A 15,371-nucleotide genomic window follows, 5' to 3' on the forward strand; every position below is an offset into this window, starting at 1 on the left:
ATAATATATTTCCTTTATCAAGCCAGATTTAGTGCTGTACCTTTTGTCTTTAAGTGGCTTGTTTTCAGAACTTAAGGGAAACATTTACAACTTCCTTGTTCCGCTTGGTAGAAATGAAAATCAACTAGAGGTCTTGTTTGTGAAAAGCTATTTTAGGAGTTGGAGGGCTGAGGGCTGTGGCAGGAGTAGAACACAGAGATGAACAATTAAACAACTCGGTGTTGCTGATACACGTAGAGCAGTAGTAAAGGGCTATTAAAAAAGGGCAGTCAATCAAAACAGAAAAAGAACCAGGTAACATTACCAAAAATCTCTTCTGCAGAGGTGAAAACAATGCAAGTTGCAAATGAAAAGGATTGCTCAGAATTGTCTTGCATTCCATGTCTGCATCCTGCATAAATTATAACCCCTAGCACTGGAGCTAATGCACTTTGATACACTTGCTGTGACTATATTGGAAAATTAAAGTGTTGAGATGGACTTAGAATTTAATCCTGACCTCTGATATTACTGTGGACTATAATGAGTTCAGTTGGAAAGACAACTACAGAATGACTTATAGTCCATAAGTCAACATACAGTTGTTGGCAGATGGAAGAGACCCATTGTAAAAGCAGGGTAAAAAATTAATCTGAGATGAATTTCTGTTAGTTCTAAACAGAATAACTAGAAATGGAAGAAAGTGGAAAGTTGCATATATGGCCTGTACTTCAGATTCTAAAATTCAACAATAGCAATTCCATCACAGCAATGTCAGCTTGACATCTTTTTGGTGAGAGAAGGATACTGACCTTGAGAAATTTCAACTCAAAAATGTGAATGTGACTTATGGTGAACAGTTTTTAGTAGGTGCAAAATTGTATCTTCTGTTATGTATTTTAGACTTTCAAAGTACTGACGATGGTAAAGGAGAGGCAGGAAGTAGAGTTAATTTCTCACCATCATGATCAAGGGGAACCTGACACAAATAACTTAATCAGTGGCACAAGCCTAGACAGGGTGAGTTATATAGAGATGGAACAGTTGAGATAGCCTACTGACTTTGCAGCCTTTGAAAAGCTAAGCTAAAGCATCCTTCTGTTGGGTCTGAAAGCCAGCAGATAAGGCAAAGGGACCCTTATGCCCCCTACACATGTGAAAAGAAAAATAAACTTACGTCTTTTCACTGATGATAAGACATATACTGAGAAAACCCAAGGAGCCCTATTTAAAAAAATCAAATAAGTACTAGAATTTATAAGGGAATTTTGTCATGTAGAAAAGGTAAATATATGAAAATCAAAGGTGTTCTGTCTATTAGCAATACTTCTCTGTACTAGGAACTGGAAACAGAAATAAACAGTTCATTCAAAAAAGTGACAAAAATATAAAATACTTAGGAATAAATTTCACAAGAATGGTATAGACCCCCATATGAAGAAAACCCTATATGTAGAGTCCTCTGAATGACAAAAGACATGTTCTGAGTTAATGAAAAGATATACTCTATTCTTGTTTTAGAAGATTTAACTTAATTAAATATCAAATTCCCATGATGTATGAATTAAATGAGATTCTAAGTACTATTAAAATGGCTAAAAATATGAAAAAAATATGGTGAGGGTATGGGATTTGCCCTTCTGGATATTAAAACTCAGAGGCACCATCAGGAAAATACTATGGTGATAAAATCAACAAACAGTTGAATAGAGGAGTAGGATAGAGAGGTAAGAAATAGAGCTCCGTATATATGGCAATATATGATATGTTATTTTATATCACTGCAAAAGAATAATTAATGAGTGGGCTGGCTATCCATCTAGAAAAAAATAATATTGGAACTCTATCTCATAGCATAAATATAAATAAATTCCATATATATATTTTAATAAATTTCTTATTTTATTTATTTATTTTTGGCTGTGTTGGGTCTTCAGTGCTGTGTGTGGGCTTTCTCTAGTTGCGGCGAGCAGGGATCTCTCTTCGCTGCGGTGCGTGGGCTTCTTGTGGTGGCTTCTTTTGTTGCGGAGCACGGGTTCTAGGTGCGTGGGCTTCAGTAGTTGTGGCATGTGGGCTTCGGTAGTTGTGGCTTGTGGGTTCTAGAGCACAGACTCAGTAGTTGTGGTGCACGGGCTTAGTTGCTCCGTGGCATGTGGGCTTTTCCCGGACCAGGGCTCGAACCTGTGTCCCCTGCATTGGCAGGTGGATTCTTAACCACTGTGCCACCAGGGAAGCCCCAGATGTATTAACGAGTGAGGTTTTGAAGATTTTTTTTTAACCAAAATAGGAATTCAGAAACTATAAAATATACACATATTAAAAAAATAAAAATTTTGTATGGCAATAGATGACATAAATCAATTGTGGATTGGGGGAAATATCTATATTGCAAAGTACAGATAGTGTTAGCTAACATTAATAATGAGAAGAGTCTCATAAATTTATGAGAAAAAGTTCAACACTCAAACAATAAATTGGCAAAGACTGAACAGATAAATCATAAAACAAATCCAAAATGGCTAATAAACGTAAGAAAAGATAATCATCCTCATTAGTAGTCATGGAAATGCAAATTAAAGTAAAAATGAAATATCCATTCTATCCTAACAAATTGACAACAATGAAGGAGAATAATACATATATGATTTTTAAAAACAGCCTTGTGGGAAGCTATTTGGCAAAAATCTCTTCACATGAAAAATTCACAGACTTCTCAACTCAGAAATTCTACTCTTGGGACTGTATTTTATTAAAATAAAAGCACCAGAATGTGAGGATGTATGTCCAAGAATGATTGTTGCAGCATATGTATGTTTACGTATGTATGTAGGCGTATATGTATATATTTTGTAGTGGCAAAAAATAGAAGCAAGCATTAATTAGGATTAGATGTAGTTGCTTAAAGCATAAACAGCTCAAATAACAGGGGCTGAAACAAAATAAAAGTTTATTTCTCTCTCACATAATAGAAGAAATCCAGAGATAGGCACTCAAAGGTAGCTCCATTAAGTTAACAGAGACTCAGGCTTCTTCCACCTCATTGCTTGGTTACTTACTGTCATGCTTCAACATGAAATGCTAATGTTTTATCATGATGGATTCTGGGTAGCAGGCTGGAGGAAGGGAAGGACATCTCCTTTCTTCCCCCTTTAAGGAGAATTCTCAGAAGTAAGACACACCAACAACCCTTCTGCTGCTTCTTGGTAAGTAGTCACAGAATCACACCAACCAATGTGCAAGTGAAGCTGGGAGATGTAGTATTTAGTTTGGTGATAATGTGCCTAGCTAAATATTAGGTTTTGTTACTAATGAATTTGGGGAGGCAACTAGAAGTCTCTGTTATGGGCAAAACATAGAACAATGGGGAGTCATTGAATAAAACGAGTTAGGTCTATTAAAGTTGACTTGGAGGAACTACAACAACTTTATGAGGTTTTAAGAATCCTTAATTTATCTTAAATTTTTCTTTTGTTTGTTCACAAGAATGAATAATATCTATGTGTAGAGAAGTTTAAAAGATATAAAACATTAAAGTTAAAACGTGAAATGATAAAAAAAAATATTGTGTTCATTTGGCAGTGTTTTTCCTTTCCCAGTGCTACCTAAAATATTGGTGTACTTACAATCGATGACATCTTTTGTAACACAGTATGATGAACTATGATAACAATAATTTAAATTAATATGAATTAGTATAAAATAAGACAACAGATAGCATATAAATCTGATAATAACTCTACATACTTACCCAAATTTTTGCATAATTTTTACTCTTGGTCATTACCCCAAACAACTAAAATCTTAATACATGACCTTCCTTTGCCATCTTTCTCACTCCTGGTATCTAACTCTTTGGACTGTTTGGGTAGCTCCATTCCTCAGCCTCCTGGGACCCATTGATCCATTGCCTGCTTCCCTGATGTGTGTGTGTGTTGGCTCCCTTGCTCCAAAATCTAATGATCAATCGCAATTCACTCAAGAGTTTTTCAGAGTGGAGAATATATATATATTTGGTGGGGGCGGTACATATACTATTTTCTCTTTGCTTTTCCAAATTACTGGAATCTAGGAAAAAACCACTTTATCCAAAATGCAGAATGGTGGATACTACCGATTGGCTTGCTAAATCCTCCTTTGGTACCTTCTTTTATGGCAGAGTCTGGAAAGGTAAAAACCACATTTTTCAAACTTCTTTGCAGCTGGAGTTTGTAAATTAGATTTCACCAGTTAGATGCACTCATGTGACATTTGTGGAAAGGTTTTTAGCTACAAATTCAATTTCTTTGATAGAAGTAAACTTATTCAGGTGATCTCTTTCATTTTAAGTGAACTTAGTCCATGTTTTTCAAGGAGTTTATTCTTTTCTTCAAAGTTGTTAAATTTATGGCATAAAGTCACTTATAATATTCCCTTATTAATCTTTTAACATATGTGGGATCTGTGTTTATTTTACCTCTTTCCTTTCTGTTATTGTTAATTTGTGTCTTCCCTCTTTTTTTTACTGACTAGTCAGGCTAGAGTTTTACCAATTTTATTGATCTGTTCATTGATATACTTTTTCTGTTTACTTCGTTTGAACTTTGTTTTGGGTTAAAATTAAGTTACTTGGAAAACTTTCTGATCCTTTAGAGCCTTGATTTTAAGTGTTGTTAGGTAGGATCAGAGCAGACTTTAGGGTTAATTCTGACCCACTACTTTAAGTAATACCCTCTTGAGTACTTCACTGAAGTACTAGAGGGGTGCCAACTGCAGATCTGTGGACTTCTCTGTGCAGCTTTTTCCTCTCTGCAACTCTGCCCTGTGAAATATAACCACCTTTGTCTTTCTGAACTTCTAACTCTGTATCCTCAACTCAGATAGACTGCTAGGCTCTACATATATCCCTTTCCCTGGGCTGCATCTTAGAATCTCTCTTTAAGCAGTGAATTGACTCACCTTGTTTCTTTCCACTCTCTCAGACATCACTGTCCTGTACTGCCTGATGGTCAATGTCCGAACATTGTTGTTTCATATAGATCGTCCACTTTTTTTAGTTGTGTCAGGCCAGAAGGTAAATGTGGTTTTTGTTTTTCTATCTTGTCTGGAAGAGGATTCCACATATGTGACCTTTGGAAGTCAGGAATAAATGAAGAACTTTTCCTACTCTATTTTTCTTCACTGGAAAATAGAGTTGTGGTTGTATTCCAGTTTCCATTCTCCAGATCTCTGTGTTCATAGACGGTAGTCGTGGTTAGCAGTGGTAGAAGAATCTCTCCAACTCCAGCTTCCCTGGATTACAGCCACTGTATTGAATTTGGCTTTGAGTTTAATAGATTAAGGACTCCCCCTCCCCTAAGCACCACTGTGACTCAGTTGTAAAGTGTCCTATGTGTTAATCATGTTTTTTTATTTTCTATATTTTATGATGCTCTGACATCTTGAGGACCTTACCTGCCAGGGAGGGACTGCTCCTCCCAGGGATAGCTAATTCCTTGAGATAGCAAACAACTCTCCTGTGAACAAGTCTTTCATATGCAAACCAACCAATCCAAATCCCATATTCCCCAACCACCTCCATTACTAATTCTCACATACCAAGCCAATATTTTCCCTACCCTTAATCACGCCAGGACCAGGTACCAAACAACTGGAGACCACCCTTATAACTCATAGCCCACTGAAATTATTCAAATTACCCAATCTTAAACTGTTTACTTTGCCCTGCCTTGCCTTCCCTGTGGAAATCACGATAGAGGCTTATGCCCATGCTTTCCCCTTATTCCTTCTCTCTCCTGACTGCTCTTGGTACTATCCCATGTGGCCCTGCATGGCATGGTGTGCCCCTTTCTCTTGGGAATTGTAAGTAATAAGCTCTTCTATCAAAGGCAGTTGTCTCTGTGTCTGTCACGTTACCATACCTGATTAAATGCAATCCTGGTCCAAGTTAAAACATCCTGGGAGTCATTTCTGCAATTCTCAGCCTAGACTGTTCTCTTTACCTTTCAACAATTTTGTAACACCCCATTGTTTGTATTAAATCTATTATTGCATAAAATACTTATGTTTTCTCATTCATCACTGACTTAATCATGCAGCTACACAAAGGAGACTCTATAAGAAAAATGTTCATGTTGTTCAAAGCTATAACCCACAGTAATATATTTTTAAAATTGTCATTTATTTATTTATTTAAATTAATTAATTTATTTATTTTTGGTTGTTCTGGGTCTTTGTTGTTGCACGCGGGCTTTCTCTAGTTGTGGCGAGTGGGGGCTACTCTTTGTTGCAGTGCACAGGCTTCTCATTGCGGTGGCTTCTCTTTGTTGTGGAGCACAGGCTCTAGGCACACGGGCTTCAGTAGCTGTGGCACGCGGGCTCAGTAGTTGTGGCTCACGGGCTTAGTTGCTCTGCGGCATGTGGGATCTTCCTGGACCAGGGCTGGAACCCATGTCCCCTGCATTGGCAGGCAGATTCTCAACCACTGTGCCACCAGGGAAGTTCTTTACTGTTCTTTTATTGTGGGTTTATTTATTTATCTGTTGGACCTCAGTTATAGAGTGATGAATTAGTTATACTCCTCAGCTCATGGCATATTAGCATCTTTGGTCTGGGCAAGGACATTTTTTTTGTTTAACTTATTTATTTATTACCTTTATTCTCATTATCCAATTCCATTCCCACTTTCATACATAGGCAACTATTTTAAAGTGTTTCATGGGTAACTTTTTGTTTATATATGTCCTTAAAAATTGTTTTGTGTGCATGCATTTTGTTTTCACAAATGGTGTTTGATATATCTATCATCTCTATCTATCTACTACCTATCTTTCTATCTCTTACTCTTTCTTACCTTTCCTCCCCTAAACACTGTTTTAAGATTCCTCTCTATTGCTATATGTACATCTAATTTGTTGTTTCTAATTGCTGCATAATAAGGTGTGTGTCTACAACATAGTATCAGTTTTCCAATTGAGGGACCCAAGTTACCTCTGATACTCCACAATGAAGATCCTCATACTTGTTCTTTTATGGACATAAACATATAAGAGCACTTTAAAAAGGTAATAATCTTTAAGACAAAGAAACATTTTCTCAGCAAAGGTACTGAGCATGTTTATTAAAAATTAAATGAGATTAAAGACAAGGGACATAGCCAAGCATCCCCCAATTCAACAGTGATTAGTAACTGAGATCTGTGTCAGTGAAGCCGTGGCACCAGGAGTGTGAAGGAGCTTCCATAACCAATAGATCTGGAATAAAGAGCCTCAAGGTGGACTAAATTTCTCACATTTCACTTACTAGATAGGAATTAATTTACTCTCCTCTTGTAGAGCAGACTTGGAAATGAGCTGTGTTGTCACATGGAAGATCAGTGACATGTTTCCACGTGGGGGAAGAAGTGGGCATGCCCCATCCTTCCCACTTATACAACCTCAGCTGCCACCACAGCAGAACGTTGTCTTGGGGACAACAAGGTTAGACAGGCTGTCTCCCCCAAGAATAACTCCTTATTCAGGTTAACTCACTGTAAGTGCTCCATGTGACCAGCAACCAGAAATTGGAAGCCTCCAAAAGGGACAGCATGCCACTATTTTGTGTGTAGCAGGATAACAGGAGCAGAGGAAGTATCCCTGGCTCAGCTATGATCATCATCTATCAGGACAGATGTGCCATTTTATCTAGGTTTTTGGGTCGGTGGGTGTGTTTCCCTAAACCCTCTAAAGCAAATACTTCAGTGCTACTGTCATTTGGGCCCTATTTTTTTTCCCCAGGGACACTTCATGTTATGCTTCATTTGGGCCAGATGTTCAAATCAGTGTATCTGTTCGTCTTCGCTAAGAACACAGCAATTATTTATTTGTCCTTCCAGCACACGTAGCAGAGAAGAGCAGCTGCTGACATGCAGCGAATGACAGATAGCTGATGCCCTTCTGCAAAACCACCAGCATCCCAGCAAACCAGGATACAATAGGGGGTGGTACCCTCATTCAATCCCTATGTGACAGACCGTCTACAGGCTCCTTAATTTTAAACCCTAAATGAATAGCTTAAACAGATGTAGATTTCATGTGACAGGAGAGACAGGAAGATATGAGGCTTTATATTCTTCAGATGTCTACTTTTGCTGTACTGACTGTTAAAAAGTTATGTGTAACTTCAAGAAGAAAGGCACTAGAAGCTTCTTAGCAGAGGGTAATCCCAATCTTCTGGAGATTTAACGAGATGTAGCTCACAGAATCTTCTGGCTCCGTCTGCTGTTAATTGAATCAAAGTCAGTAAAAGTCTTCCTGTACTTTGGTGTGAATTTTCTGGATGTGAACCCAGCCATATTAAATATGAGCCTCACAGATGTTGTCTCATCACTATCATGGTATTTATCAGACATGGGAATAACTTCTTTTATACTGGCCTGGATGACAAGCTTAGCACATTTACATGGGAACAAGGCAACACATACTATAGACTTTCACACCAGCCAAATTTTTGTTTGTGACGGCATTCAGCTCGTTATGGCACATGTAAAGGTATTTGGTACCCAGCTTACTCTCCAAGGTAGCAGGTCATTGCTATTGTACCCAATCCCTACGATCTTTTTTCTGCCTTTAGGATTCAGGCTCTGACTTGGGAATTCGGATCTTTGCTTCTCTGTGCTGATGATAAGAAGGCCACTGCCATGAAATACTCAGGCCATTCCAAATAGTCACCCCCTTTTTGCAGGAAACTTCACTGAAGCTGGGTCCTCATGGCTGGTACCTGCCCATCCTCCTGTCCGGGATTTGCAAACCTGCAAGTTCCTTTTGCCACAGCCAAAGCATGCCCAGGCCATTGGCAATATCTTAAATAAGCCAGTTAGCTCACTGATTTTCATTGTTTCTTTGTTCCAATGTAAGCATTTTAACGTCCACAAATTTCTCTTGAAATTCCACTTTGCTCAAAAATTGATGGACCTTCAAGGGAGATTTCAATACAATTCTCACAATTATTAGTAAGTACGGTAGCCAGAAAAATCAGCATAGATGTAAAAGATTTGAGGAGCAAAATAAAAATATTCATCTAGTTGACCTATATAGAATCTGCATTCAAAAACTGGACAGTAAAACTGTACATCTCACAGATTTTGATGAGTAATGTTTTTATTGTTATTCAGTCTTAAGTTTTTTTAAATTTTCAGCATAATTTCTCTTTTGATTAATGAATTCCCTAGAAGTATGTTTTCAAACCAATTATATGGAAATTTAAACATTTACCTTTTTCTTATTAATTTTTAGATTAGTGATATTATGGTCAGAGAATGTGAATAGGGTCCATAGCTACCTGTTTTTTGAAATGTGTTGAGACTTTCTTTATGGCTTAGAATATAGCCATTCATATATTTGACTCATATATGCTTGAGAAGCCCACGTACACCCCAATTTTTAGATGTAGAATTTTATACAGGCCAGAATAATTTTTTCAGCTTCATTGAGCTTTACTTGACAAATAAAATTATATTTAAAGTGTAAAATGTGATGATTTGATGTACATACACATTGTGAAAGGATTCCTACAACTGAGTTAATTAACACATCCATTACCTCACATATTTATTTACCTTTTTTTGTGTGAGAACTCAAGTTCTACTCTCAGCAAATTTCAATTATACAGTACAATATTATCAACTATATTCTGCCTTAGATCCTCAGAACTTATTTATCTTATAACTCAAAGTTTGTACCCTTTTACCAACTTCTCATTTCCCCCATCCCATAGCTACTGGCAACCATCATTTTATGCTCTGTTTCCATGAACTTGACTTTTTTTTTTTTAACATCCCACATATAAGCGATACCATTCAGTATTTGTTTTGTTTTTGTCTGGCTTATTTAGCATAATGCCCTCCATGTTCACCTATGTTGTCACAAATGGGAGGATTTCCTTCTATTTAAAGGCTGACTATAGTTCCATTACATGGAACAGTATATATTGTTTTGTATTTTGTTATGACTTTGTCGTTAACAGATTGTTTATGTTAAGTGGAGCACAGGGTGTCGGATTGTGAGCTGAAGTTTAACAATAGACCAGGAGAGAAATTGAAATAGAGAATTTTATTACTCATAGGTCCTGGAGGAGGTACATGGCAAGCCTAGAGGAACCATATGGAGAGGTAAAGGCGGAGTGAAGACAGAAAGACAGAATGTGGGGTGCATGCCTTTGTTAGGGTCTTTGGGTAGAATGCTTTGGGGTTCCCGGGCTAAGGCTGGATTGGCCAATTAGAGCCAAAAGAGTGAGGTTTTGGTAAGCCCCACCAGGGTCTTACTAAGGAGCACATGAGAGGAAGGCACTGGGAAACAAGCCAGGAGGACTGCTGATCACAAGGGCTGCTGGGGAAGTCATATCAGGAACTTAACATTTACTTGTGACTCTGTGGGCCACAAATCAGGACATGTGCTTCCATGGGTTTAAGGTTACTGCAGGCCCCTTGACTAAACAAAATGGATGCTGAGGCAGCAATACCATGGATCAGCTTAACTAAACTCTCCACAATATACCCCATTTAAAAAAATCCATTCATCTGTGGACAGACACTTAGGTTGTTTCCATACCTTGGCTATTATGAATAATGCTGCAATAAACATGGGTGTTAAGATATCTCTTTGAGATAGTGATTTTTTTTCCATTGGAACCTCCATACCATTTTCCATAGTGGCTATACCAGTTTGCATTCCCACCAATAGTGTTCAAGGGTTCCCTTTCCTTCACATTCTTACCAGCATTTGTTATCTCTTGCCTTTTTGATAATAGGCATCTAAACAGGTGTGAGGTGTTATCTCATTGTGGTTTGATTTGCATTTTCCTGATGATTAGTCATGTTGAGCAACTTTTAATGTACCTGTTGACCATTTGTATGTCTTCTTTGGAAAAATGTATATTCAGGTTCTTTGCCTATTTTTTAATTATTATTATTATTATTTTTGCTATTGAGTTGTACGAGTTCTTTGTATATTTGGGTATTAAATCCTTATTAGATATGTAGTTTGCAAATATTTTCTCCCCATCCATAGGATGTATTTTCATTTTGTTGATGGTTTCATTTGCTGTTTAGTAGCTTTTTAGTTTGATGTAGTCCCACTTGTTTATTTTTGCTTTTATTGCCTTTGCTTTTGGTGCCATATTAAAAAAATCATTGCCAATATCAATGTCAAGGAGCTTACCCCTATATTTTATTCTGGGAGTTTTACAGTTCCAGGTCTTATGTCCAAGTCTTTAATCCATTTTGAGTTGATTTTCAGGTGTGGTGTAAAATAGAGGTCCAGCTTCATTCTTTTGCAAGTGGATATCCACTTTTCCCAGGACCATTTATTGAAGAGACTATCCTTTTCCCACTGTATATTCTTGGTGCTTTTGTCAAAAATTAATTGACCATATATGCATGGAGTAATTACTGGGCTTTCTATTTTGTTCCATTGATCTATGTGTCGGTTTTTATGCCAATACCATACTGTTTTGATTAATAAATCTTTGTAATGTAGTTTGAAATCAGGAAGTGTGATGACTTCAGCTTTGTTCTTCTTTTTCAGGATTGCTTTGACTACTCAAAGTATTCCATGGCTCCATATAAATTTTAGGATTGTTCATTGTATTTCTGTGCAAATTCCAATGAAAGTTTGATAGGGATTTCATAGAATCTGTAGATTGCTTTGGGTAACATGGACATTTTAACATTATTAATTCTTCCAATCTATGAATATGGACTATCTTCCCATTTATTTTTGTCTTCAATTTCTTGCACCAACATCTTATAGATTTTTTGTTTTTGTTTTTGTTTCGTTTTTGTTTTTTGGACAGTTCCACAACTGGGATATTTTAATATAAATACTATAAAAATAATACATACAACAAAAAAAATGCAGACTGGTAATAGGTGATATAAGATAGAAGGGAAAAATCCTCCTCACTACTCCAATCTTCTAATGTCACAACTGTAAACACAACAGTTTCTTTAAAATGCTGAAATTTATAAGTATTCTAACAAGTCCCAAGGCTTTGTTCCTTCTGTATTGGTTTGTTTAAGAGAGTGTTGAGATACATTTAAAATATTAATCATCACTACTGTTAGAGTAGGAATGAAACTTAATTTCATAATAAAATATAGTTAACACTGGGTTGTTAAAAGCCCCATTTTCTTCACATTTTATATTTATTCTTCCTTACTAAAATAATATTGCTCAGTTTGATCCCTGGTCAGGGAACTAAGACCCTGCATAACACGCAGCATGGCCAAAAGAAAATTAAAGTACAAAATAATATTGCTCAAAATATATCCTATCCCTATTGATCAGCAAGATTTTATAGTCTTGTCTTGCAAGTGTAGCACATATATAATTAAGCAGTTGGCAAACATACAGAGATTGAGTACAAATAAGGCCCACAATGTACTGTTGTATAATGCATTTACCAACAGGTTGATTGAACCAGTTGTTACATTTAACAGCAAGAAAAAATTAACTGGTTTCTGTTCATTGCTATGATTAAACAAAGAGTGGGTTCCTTTCTTTTAGCTTCAGAGACTTGAGATTCTGAATGCTTTTTATGTGCAGCAGGTGACTGCATAAGTTTCCAAGAACATAGTACTGCTGCCCCTTTAATTAGAAGTTTGGCAGTGCTCAAAATTATATCACCCACTATTAAACTACTAAGGAGGATCAGGCAAGAAGCAACTGTCCAAATAAAAAGGCTAAATTGGCCATTCTTCGAGACGCTACCCTACATTTACCTGAACTGTGTAAAGAGATATGAAGAGGCCAATAGCTGTCAGTAGAATACAATATGCTACTTTTATCCAGTCTTTGATATGTGATTTTTTAAAGCACATATGACCCTTTTTGAAAACCAGCCATTATTTCTTTTTCCAAAGGTTCATTGTTAGTATTTGGAAATGCAATGTTTTTTTGTATATTGATTTTGTACCCTTCAACTTTACTAAATTTGTTTATTAGTTCTAACAGTTTTTTGGTTGAGTTTTTAGGGTTTTCTATATATAAGATCATGTCATCTGCAAATAGAGACAGTTTTACTTCTTCCTTTCTAATTTAGATGCCTTTAATATTTTTCTTGCCTAATTGCTCTGGCCAGAACTTCTGGTACTATGCTGAATCAAAGTAGCAATAGTGTATATCTTTGTCTTTTATCTAATCATAGAGGAAAAGCTTTTAGCTTTTCAACATTGAGTATGATATTAGCTGTGGGCTTGTCATATTATAGCCTTTACTATGGCGAGGTATATTCCATCTATACCTAATTTATTGAGAGTTTTTTCCTTATCATGAAAGGATGTTGAATTTTGTCAAATGTATTCTCTGCACCTATTGAGATGATCATACAGTTTTTAATCTTTTTTTTTTTTTTTTTTTTTTGGCTGCGTTCAGTCTTCATTGCTGCGCGTGGTGGGCTTTCTCTAGTTGCAGAGAACTGGGGCTACTGTTCATTGCTGTGCGTGAGCTTCTCATTGCGGTGGCTTCTCTTGTTGTGGAGCATGGGCTCTAGAGCACAGGCTCAGTGGTTGTGGCACACAGGTTTAATTGCTCTGTGGCATGTGGGATCTTCCCAGACCAGGGCTCAAACCCGTGTCCCCTGCATTGGCAAGCAGATTCTTAACCACTGTGCCACCAGGGAAGTCCCCAGTTTTTAATCTTTATTTTGTTAATGTTGTGTATCACATTTATTGATTTGTGTATGTTGAACCATCCTTGCATTCCAGGAGTAAATCCCACTTGATCATGGTGTAATATTCTTTTCATGTACTACTGAATTTGTTTGCTCTTTTTCTTTTTTATAAATTTATTTATTTATTTATTTATTTTATTTTTGGCTGCATTGGGTCTTCGTTGCTGCGTGCGAGCTTTCTCTGCTTGTGGTGAGTGGGGGCTACTCTTCGTTGTGGTATGTGGGCTTCTCACTGCAGTGTCTTCTCTTGTTGTGGAACACGGGCTCTAGGCTCGCAGGCTTCAGTAGTTGCAGCACGTAGGCTAAGTAGTTGTGGCTTGTGGGCTCTAGAGTGCAGGCTCAAAAGTTGTGGCGCACAGGCTTAGTTGCTCCGCAGCATGTGGTATCTTCCCAGACCAGGGCTCGAACCTGTGTCCCTTGCATTGGCAGGCGGATTTTTAACCACTGCGCCACCAGGGAAGTCCTGTTTGCTCTTTTTTGTTGAGGATTTTTGTATCTATGTTCATAAGACATATTGGCCTGCAGTTTTCTTTTCTTGTAGTGTCCTTGTCTGTCTTTTGTGTCAGGGTAATGCTGGCCTCATAAAATGAGTTTGGAAGGGCTCTCTCTTCAATTTTTGACAAGAGTTGGAGAAAAATTAGTGTTAATTCTCTTATAAATCTTTGTTAGAATTTACCAGAGAAGCCATCTGTTCCTTTGTTGGGAGGTTCTTGATTACTGATTCAATCTCCTTAGTTGTTATTGGTCTGTTCAGATTTTCTATTTTTTATGATTTAGTCTTAGTAAGTTGGATGTTTCTATGAATTTATTTATTTCTTCCAGGTTATCTAATTTGTTGGCATATTGTTGTTCATAGTAGTTTCATATGATCCTTAGCATTTCTGTCTTATCAGTTGAAATGTCTTCTCTTTCATTTCTCATTTTATTTGAGTCTCCTCTCTTTTTTTCTTAGTCTATCTAATAATTTGTCAATTTTATTTACTTTTTCAAAAAAGCAGCTCTAAGTTTTATTGATCTCTTCTGTTGTATTTCTAGTCTCTTATTATATTTATTTCTGCTCTAATCTTTGCCATTGCCTTCCTCTATTAACTTTGGACTTAGTTTTTTCTTTTTTTTCTAGTTACATTAGGTGTAAAGTTAGATTGTTTATTTGAGATTTATTTCTTAATGTTGGCGTTTATTGCTATAAACTTTCCTCTTAGAACACTTTTGCTGCATCCCATAAGTTTTGCTGTGTTGTGATTCCATATTCATTTGTTTCAATATATTATTTGATTTCCATTTTGATTTCTTCTTTGACCCATGGGTGTTCAGAAACATGTTGTTTAATCTCCACATATTTATGGATTTTCTAGTTTTCTTCTTATAATTTATTTCTGGTTTCCTACCATTGTGATCATAAAAGATGCTTGATATTGTTTCAATCTTCTTAAGTTTATTAAGGCTTGTTTTGTGGCCTAATGTATGATCTATCCTGGGACTGTTCCATCTGTGCTTGAGAAGAATGTGTATTCTGCTGTTATTGGATAGAATGTTTGGTATATGCCTATTAGGTCCATCTGTTCTGACATGTAGTTTAAGTCCAATGTTTACTTATTAATTTTATGTCTGGATGATCTATCCATTGTTAAAAGTGAGGTATTAAAATCCCCTACTACTATTGTATTGCTGTCTATTTTCCCTTCAGACCTGTTAATATTTGTTTTGAA

The 15,371-nt window shown here is 36.7% G+C and overlaps 1 pseudogene; it reads right to left on the reverse strand.

Annotated features, from left to right (window-relative positions):
* Window positions 1–8,188: 8,188 nt before the first annotated feature.
* LOC118903594 lies at window positions 8,189–8,720 on the reverse strand (annotated as a pseudogene).
* Between the last annotated feature and the right edge of the window lie 6,651 nt (window positions 8,721–15,371).

The sequence above is a fragment of the Balaenoptera musculus genome, chromosome 1 (assembly GCF_009873245.2).
Source record: "Balaenoptera musculus isolate JJ_BM4_2016_0621 chromosome 1, mBalMus1.pri.v3, whole genome shotgun sequence".
Classification (NCBI taxonomy): domain Eukaryota; kingdom Metazoa; phylum Chordata; class Mammalia; order Artiodactyla; family Balaenopteridae; genus Balaenoptera; species Balaenoptera musculus.